Here is a 7585-nt window from a genome sequence, read left to right as displayed (position 1 = left end):
TCAACTCAGCAGGGATCTGGAGCTGCTACGTGAGTCCCAACAATACCAACACCAGATTCTGGGAGCTGCTTTCACAAATGAACACTGATCTCTGTTAGCTTCTGTACAAGGAAAGAGATTTTTTCCCACTAATAATGCATTCTCTGCCAGCAATGGAGAGTAAGTTAAATAGTGCTAGCTTTATCTAAAAATAATGGATATAGGAGGGCATATAGCATCCTTTGGAAGCTCAGAGATGCTGTTGCTACCGATCTGACTGCTAGCAAAACAGACAGGCTGCTCTCCTGGCTGCCAGAGCATGCAACGAGGCTAAACATGGTACTCAGCAGTTTTTAGAGGAAAAGTAAATATTGACTCATTAAGCATAATAGCATATAATAACCTGATATTCATTTACTTAATGCTCACAGCATTAATAGATCATATTGACCCAAATGTCAGGATAGCCTTATCCAGTGTTCTATCACCTACCATTAATCCTTATCAGCTTTGTGGTCATGCTCATAGATCTCCCTTGGGTATGTTTCCTGAATGCTGGTAAACAAATAAATTGCCTCTGCTGGCTATAATTAAAAAAATATATCCAGAAGCAAAGGGGGACCCTGCATTATCCTTCAAGCTAAGTGCAATGGCAGAGCAAGGTGCTCTCCCTGCTGGCAAGGAAAAAGTAGAAAAGAGAATGTAGATAAACACAAGAAAGGCTCTGATCTGTCTTGGGCGCCTCTGCTTTGCACTGCTGCCATCCCAGCCTTATCTGCACCTCTCTCTGCCACTTTTCGTGGACACCTGGTACCACCTGGCTGTTTCTGCCCATCTCTGTCCTTTGCCAGTGTTGCTCCTTGCGCCAGGGAGTGCAGCTCACCTCCAGGAATGTGACAGGTGATTCAGTGAGCAGTTCTTCTTTGGTGGATTCTTTCCAAACACCAGAAAACCCCAGAGGCCCATTTCAGATGGTTCTCCCACATCTGGCCAGGCAAGTTTGTAGATATTCACCATGTGCTGTTTCTGGGCACTGGAGAGAGCGGTAATTTAATTCCCTTTGGGACCTAGAATCCATCAAGATTCCATTAAGTAAATAGTAATTATCATCAAAAGCACAGATATATATAAACTGGGGTTAAAGTAATGCTAAGGTTGAGGAAGAAAACCACAAAACCAGGAGAATTCAAGGCTGCCATGGCAACTCCGACTCACCCCATGTCAGATGGTTGGGCATTGCAGCATTTCTCCAGGACCTCCCAGCAAGTGCTCATGTTCAGCATTTTATGCACATTTTTGGACAGGTAACAGTGCTGCTGGCCAAAGTGGCCAGTATGTTTGTGGAAGAGGATGTAATTTTTGTGGTAAGATCTGGAAACTCAGACTTGGAGGGTACAGATACAAGCACTGGAAGACCCAGGCTCATGAGTTAGGTTCAAATACCTGTACTGGTAGACCAAGGCTTACAAAATGGGTAGCACATAAAGTCCTGAGCCCCCAGCCCCAGCAGGACATGGCACCAGTAGATGAGTCAGGAACAGAAAGCAAAAGTTTGAGTAGTGAAACTTGGAATATTGAAACCCTGGCTGCAAGCCTTCACTCACAACCAGTTCCAGCACTAGTCTTGCCAACAGTTACTGACTTCCCCTTCCCTCTATGACCAGCAGATATCTCTGTGTGACAGGAACAGTTCTATTTTCCTCCAAGCAAAATCACTCATAGCTATTCCTCTCTTCGTGTGGCTTAGAGTAATGGTTGCAATTGTTCTGTGGAGGAAAGGAGTTTAAAATAGATCAACAGCTGATAAAATCCCAGTGAAAGAATAGTTTGACCTGTTGGTTGTAGCCCAGGGCAGTCTGGGCTTTTCCCAAATTCCAACAGAAGGAGTTGTCCAGGCACATGACATCATGGACACGATGACCACAAGTTTGGGAAGTTTTATTAGAATGAACTGGCTTCACACTAATGGCATATATAAAGCTGTAATGAGGAGGGGGTTGACAACTTCTCCCAGGTAGCAGCAATAGGATGAGAGGTAATGGGCTCAAGCCGCACCAGGAGAGGTTCAGGGTGGATGGTACAGTTTATTCTCTGAAGAAGTGGTGATACAGTGGCACAGAATGCCCAGGGAGCCGTGGGATCACCATCACTGGAGGTGCTCCAGAACTGTGCAGATGTGGCACTGAGGGATGTGGTTATGGGCATGGCATGCATGGTGCATGATCAATGAATATTAAGATGTCATAATTACAAAATAAACAAGAAAGTTAGGCAAAGCAGATAATGATAACAAAAAGAGATAGATAGAAAGCTTACCCATAACCTGGGCTCACTTACAAAACTCCAGCAGAGTGGATCTTCAGAAGAGATCCTTCCCTCCTGGTAGCCAGCTCTTAAATAGGTCTTAAGGCTCTTAAACAGCCTTCACCTGTGCTCCTCTGGCTGACTCATTGCTCACCAGTGATCAGTGATCAATCAGAGGTTCAGGCCGTGACTCAGCAGTCCCCAAACAGATGGGTAGGGGTTGGATTTGGGAATCTTAGTGGTCTTTTCCGACCTTAGGTTTCAGTTGCTATAAAATACCTTGTGTTGTTTTTGTACCTGTCAAAATCTATCTGGGTTTTTGTGTGTGTGTGTGTGTGTGTGCACTCATTTTGGCTTAAGCGTGTCCAGTGCAGAAAATGCATGCACTATAATTCATTTGCTGCACGTCGTTGTTTTTTCTCTTTCTATATTTCCTTTCAAACCTGAGTGTTCTGTAAAGCCACATCAGTAAAAGCTACTTGTTTCTGATCCAACACTTACATTAATTTTGGTTTCTCTTTTAATCTTCACAAGTTGCTAATTATCTTTTCAAACCTGACAAAATTCAGTTCAAAGGAAGCTGCTCCCGATTCTTCCTCACAGGAATAGCGAATGCACTTCTTTTAGCATGGATTGCTTTCATCGTGACTTTTGGTGAGCTGCAATGAAGAACAAAAGCAGATCTCCAGAGGAAAGCCTAACTCATGGCTCCATAATGCAGTGATGTTCCAACTCTGATTCATAAACTAGCAGCACACTCCTAGGCACTCAAAGACAGAACACAGAGCAAACAAAACTGTAACAAATGCGTATGAAAGCATACGCATCCACTGAACATCTTCAGGCAAAAATAATACACGGAAATTTGGAGGATGGAGAATTTGCATTGGCAAAGGCTGAGACGCAACGCATCTGCACATGCAGAAATTTTCAGTGTGCCAGGAAGAATGAATAAAGAGAATGTCTATGTAATTAAATTGGTTTATTTGTGAGAGCAGATGATGTAGTACAAGTCAGAGCAGCAGGAGAATTCTTTGAATACAAAGCTGTGCACAGGGAGCTTCGGGAGGATACCTTGGGAGGCAGCCAGGGCTGCCTTAACCATTTAAGTTGAAGGAGGGAGGATTGAGGTTGGATGTCAGGGGAAGTTCTTTACTATGAGAGTGGTGAGGTGCTGGAACAGCTGCCCAGAGAGGTTGTGGGTGCCGCATCCCTGGAGGTGTTCAAGGCCAGGTTGGATGAGGCCCTGGGCAGCCTGGTCTGTTATTAAATGGGGAGGTCAGTGGCCCTGCATGTGGCAGTGGGGGGAGTGGAGCTTCATGATCTTTGAGGTTTCTTCCAACTCGGGCCATTAGGTGATTCTATGATTCTCTGATTTCTTATCCCACATAGCTGTGCTACCTCCTGTTTCATATTCTGGATCACACCCCATGAAAATAACAAAGTTATTTCTCTTCCAACAAACCAGCTTGTTGCTCTGGGTCTGGAAGCAAAGGGGAACCCCCAGACATTGCCAGTGTTGCTCAGTTCCAGGCACCACATCCCCATGCCCCTGGGCTGGAGGCAAGGCATGGTCCATGAGCAGGGGAAGTACTCACTGTGGGTTTCCCCAGAGTGGCACTGGCCTTTCCAAAGGAAAATGAAACCAACAACTTCAACTGCAAATCAAAATTGCCTGTTGAGCACCTTTCAGCTTGGTCTGATTGCTCCACTGCGGTGGTGGCCAGGCCATGCTGGAATGTTGAAGGACCAGACATGTTGTGCCATGCAGGAATCTAACATCACACGTGCCTCACGTTCTGCCCTTCAAGGACGTAACTCCTGCAGCCTGCTGCCTCAGGATTATAGGCTGCAAACAGAAGAAAAGTAGTATGGGAGGAGCTGAGTTGAGACAGGCTGCAAGGTGCTGCCCACAGCCTGAACCTCCCAGCACCATCAGCTCTGCTGTCAGAGCACCTTTTCCTCTAAATCACAGCAGGATAAGATACCGTCCATTCTGGGATAATATTTTCCAGAGGAACTATTCTGCACTTTGCAGTGATATGTTTTCTTTCCTACAGCGTGACTGATGCCGAGCACTTTCCATGCTCCCAGGAAGGGAAGGCACATGTTAGAGTGCTGCACAGCCCCTGCATGAACACAAGCCCATTCATTGCTGCTGGCATGAACAGCACAGCCATGACAGTCTCCCGGTGTCACTCAGTGAGAAGAAGCCAATGAATGCCACTGTCTGTTTGCTCACTCACCACACACAGCAGCAGCCACAGCCAGCATCACCACAGCTTTCCCTTGCCCCATCTTCAGCAAACACTGGGTGTGTGACTGTGTGATGTATGTTTGTTGGCTGATCTGATTTGCTACTGACGGGGGTTTCGTTGCTGTTGTCACCAGGATTTCTGTCTGGGAGCCCTCAGCTGAGCAAAACTTCCAGTCTGGATGTGGATCTGGGCAACTTGGTCTGGTGGTTGGCAGCCCTGCACACAGCAGGGAGGTTGAAACTACATGATTATTATGGTCCTTTTCAACCCAGGCTGTTCTATGATTCTATGACAATGTGTTTCCCAGCACAGGTTTGCTCCTCCTCCATGCCCAAAGGCAGGTATTGGACCATATACCACCAGTTCTCCCCATGTTTGCATTTCTTGTGCTACTCCATCCCTTGCAGGATGAATTGAGTTCATCTGTCGCGTTTGGTCTCCCTGCTCTCTGGCATCCTCCCTCTTTGCTCCTATTTCCCTCATTTCCTCTCTCTGCTGAAACTCTCCAAAGCTGCTTCCTGCTTGTCACCCTACCCCTGTCCCTCCTGGACCCCCAGCACCATTATGGGTAGTGACAATTTCTGAAGTCGCCACCACAGCTTGCAGCAGGTGGGTATGTCAGTGCTCTGGGATGATGGCAGGGAGCAGCACAGATCCACTGGGATCACAGCAGGGGAAAAAGAAAGAGGAAGCAAAAGAAGGTAAAAGTGATGGAAAAGAAACATACTCCAGCATGCACGTGCAAGGTATTTCTCCTCCTCTTAGACCAGCACAGGCTTGGTGCTCAGGCTTTAATTGAAAGGGAATCATCCTCCTTTAACTAACTACTGATGCCACTCCCAAGCCACAGCACAGTTCTACACAGACATCACTTCTCATCATCTTGTTTCTTGTACTCTTACCAAATACCATAGCCACACAGACAAGCTCCAGGATCAGATGCAGGAGACCTCAAAGAGATTCTTAGGTCAGCCATATGTTTTGGGTTCAACTTCTACCTCCCCATCCCATGGGTGATGCAGAATCAGCACTTCTCCCCTCACCTCTCCCTGCAGCCTTGAGGCAGGCAGGAGATCCCCCACTGGCTATGGAGGTGACCAGAGCAGAAGATACTTCTCATCCTTAGTTTTTAATGCAATGATAAAAAAAAAAAAAATCTTCTTTAAAAGCCTATGTCCCTAGGTGACTAAATGAATCAGGAGACTGGTAATATTTAGCAGAGGCTTTAAACTTACCCTGTATTGAACTGCAGTGGATATGTTAAGATTTAGTGGAAGGAAGAACTATCTGCCAACATCAGCACTGCTAGCAAATGAGCTAGGAAACAACGGAGAGAGACTCTTGTGCTTCCTGGGCCTCCAAACCAGGAAAATAGCAGCATGCTCAGTGAAGCATACACAACTCTTTCTGCTAGAAGTCAGCCTGGCAGTGGCCAAATGCTGTGTCTGATGCATGGACTCAGATGTGAACAATCCAAATCATTTGTTACAAGTTCTCACATCACTTACATACCTTCCCAAGTTTTTTTTCTCTAGCTTTCCCATCCATCCCTACAACTTTCCCATCCACCTTTATATGTCTACAGAGCATTCTACAAAACTCTGCAACCGTTCATGCAGGCGTTTATCCAATCAGAGACGTGAGACTTTCTTCTTCTGGAGGTGTCCTTGGTTCTCATGCTGTTTATATTGCTTTACAGCTGCTGCTCAGAACAGTTTTTCTTGTATTTCCACAGGTAAAGGCTGGGAAACTTGCAGTGCTGCTCTTGGTAGGATGGTCCTGCTGTCCACTGGGGTGCTGGGGACAGGCTGACATGTGAGCCCTGATTCATGGGAGGCCAGGGGAAGTTCACATCTAAGGCAAAGGGAAAAAATATATCATCCCCATGTCAAGAGGGGAGCAGGCTTGTGGGGATGCAGCTCATCAGTGCTGGCACAGTAGCCTCAGTGCTCATCTCTGTCTGCAACATGGGAAAGACTGTGCCAGCCCTAGCAAGAAAATACCCAGGTCACTCTGATGCTTAGGGGTGCTTGACAAGACCTCCAAAGCCAATATTCTATTTGCCTCCATAGACAAAGCAGGTTGGGCTGTGCCACAGTGAGCTGTGGTTGTAATGCTCCTGGTCTGGAGGATTAAACAGTCTCCAGGAAGCTGCTCTGATGCAAAAGGCAAATGCTTTTGGAGCATGAAGGTCAAGACCACTGCAGTCAGGCTGCACTAATAGCTACATAGAGCTGGGTTTTTATTTTAGAGTTCCTTAATTCTGCAGCTATACAATTTCCTCGGTGTAACAAAACATGAAGTCATGCAGCTGCCATCAGTTACTGACAGGCTGCTAAACAATTCAAGATGCTTTTCAATAGCTCTTTTTTTTTTTTTTTTTTTCAGCTTCTAGAGCTGTCTGCCTTCCCATCTAAGGTTACATCATTGTTGTCTTTAATAATTCAGAGACCATCCCACTTACACTAATGCGATGGGTGTGTTTGGCTGTCAGTTAGAGCAGAAGCCACGAGCAATGAATCACAAGTCAGTAATTTTATGTACCACTCGTTCGCCCAAATTCTTCAGCACAAAGAGTTTGAGATGCACACAAGCCTCATACCTACCTTTTTTTAAGAGGAACTGGATGAATCGCTTATGCTTTTCCAGTTTGTTTCCTTCCTGACATCCCAGCTGGTTTGGCTGGGAAGTTTCATGATTTTTTTAAGGAAACAGGAAGGTGCAGCCCTACACTGTGTGTACATGAAAGGGCTGACGTGTGTGTGCATGGATACCTCAACATCAACCAATTTGAAAACAATGGCTGTCCCAAACATATTAAGTCCTTACCAGTTTTATGCTAGCTCAACAGTTAATCAGGCTCAACATTTTATTTTCACATATTTTGACAGCAGCTGTGCCACTGAGTGACCTTCTTCCAAGCTGTGCTCAGGCAGCAGTTCTGCTTTGGCTCAGAAACACGTACTTATTGCTGTACTGATATTAAAAGCATTCCAGATTTCAAAGGAAGTCTCTTTCCTCCGTGAGTTATTACTGTCTGATCA

This window comes from Tetrao urogallus (assembly GCF_951394365.1).
Source record: "Tetrao urogallus genome assembly, chromosome: 13".
NCBI lineage: Eukaryota > Metazoa > Chordata > Aves > Galliformes > Phasianidae > Tetrao > Tetrao urogallus.
This window is presented reverse-complemented; position numbering follows the sequence as displayed.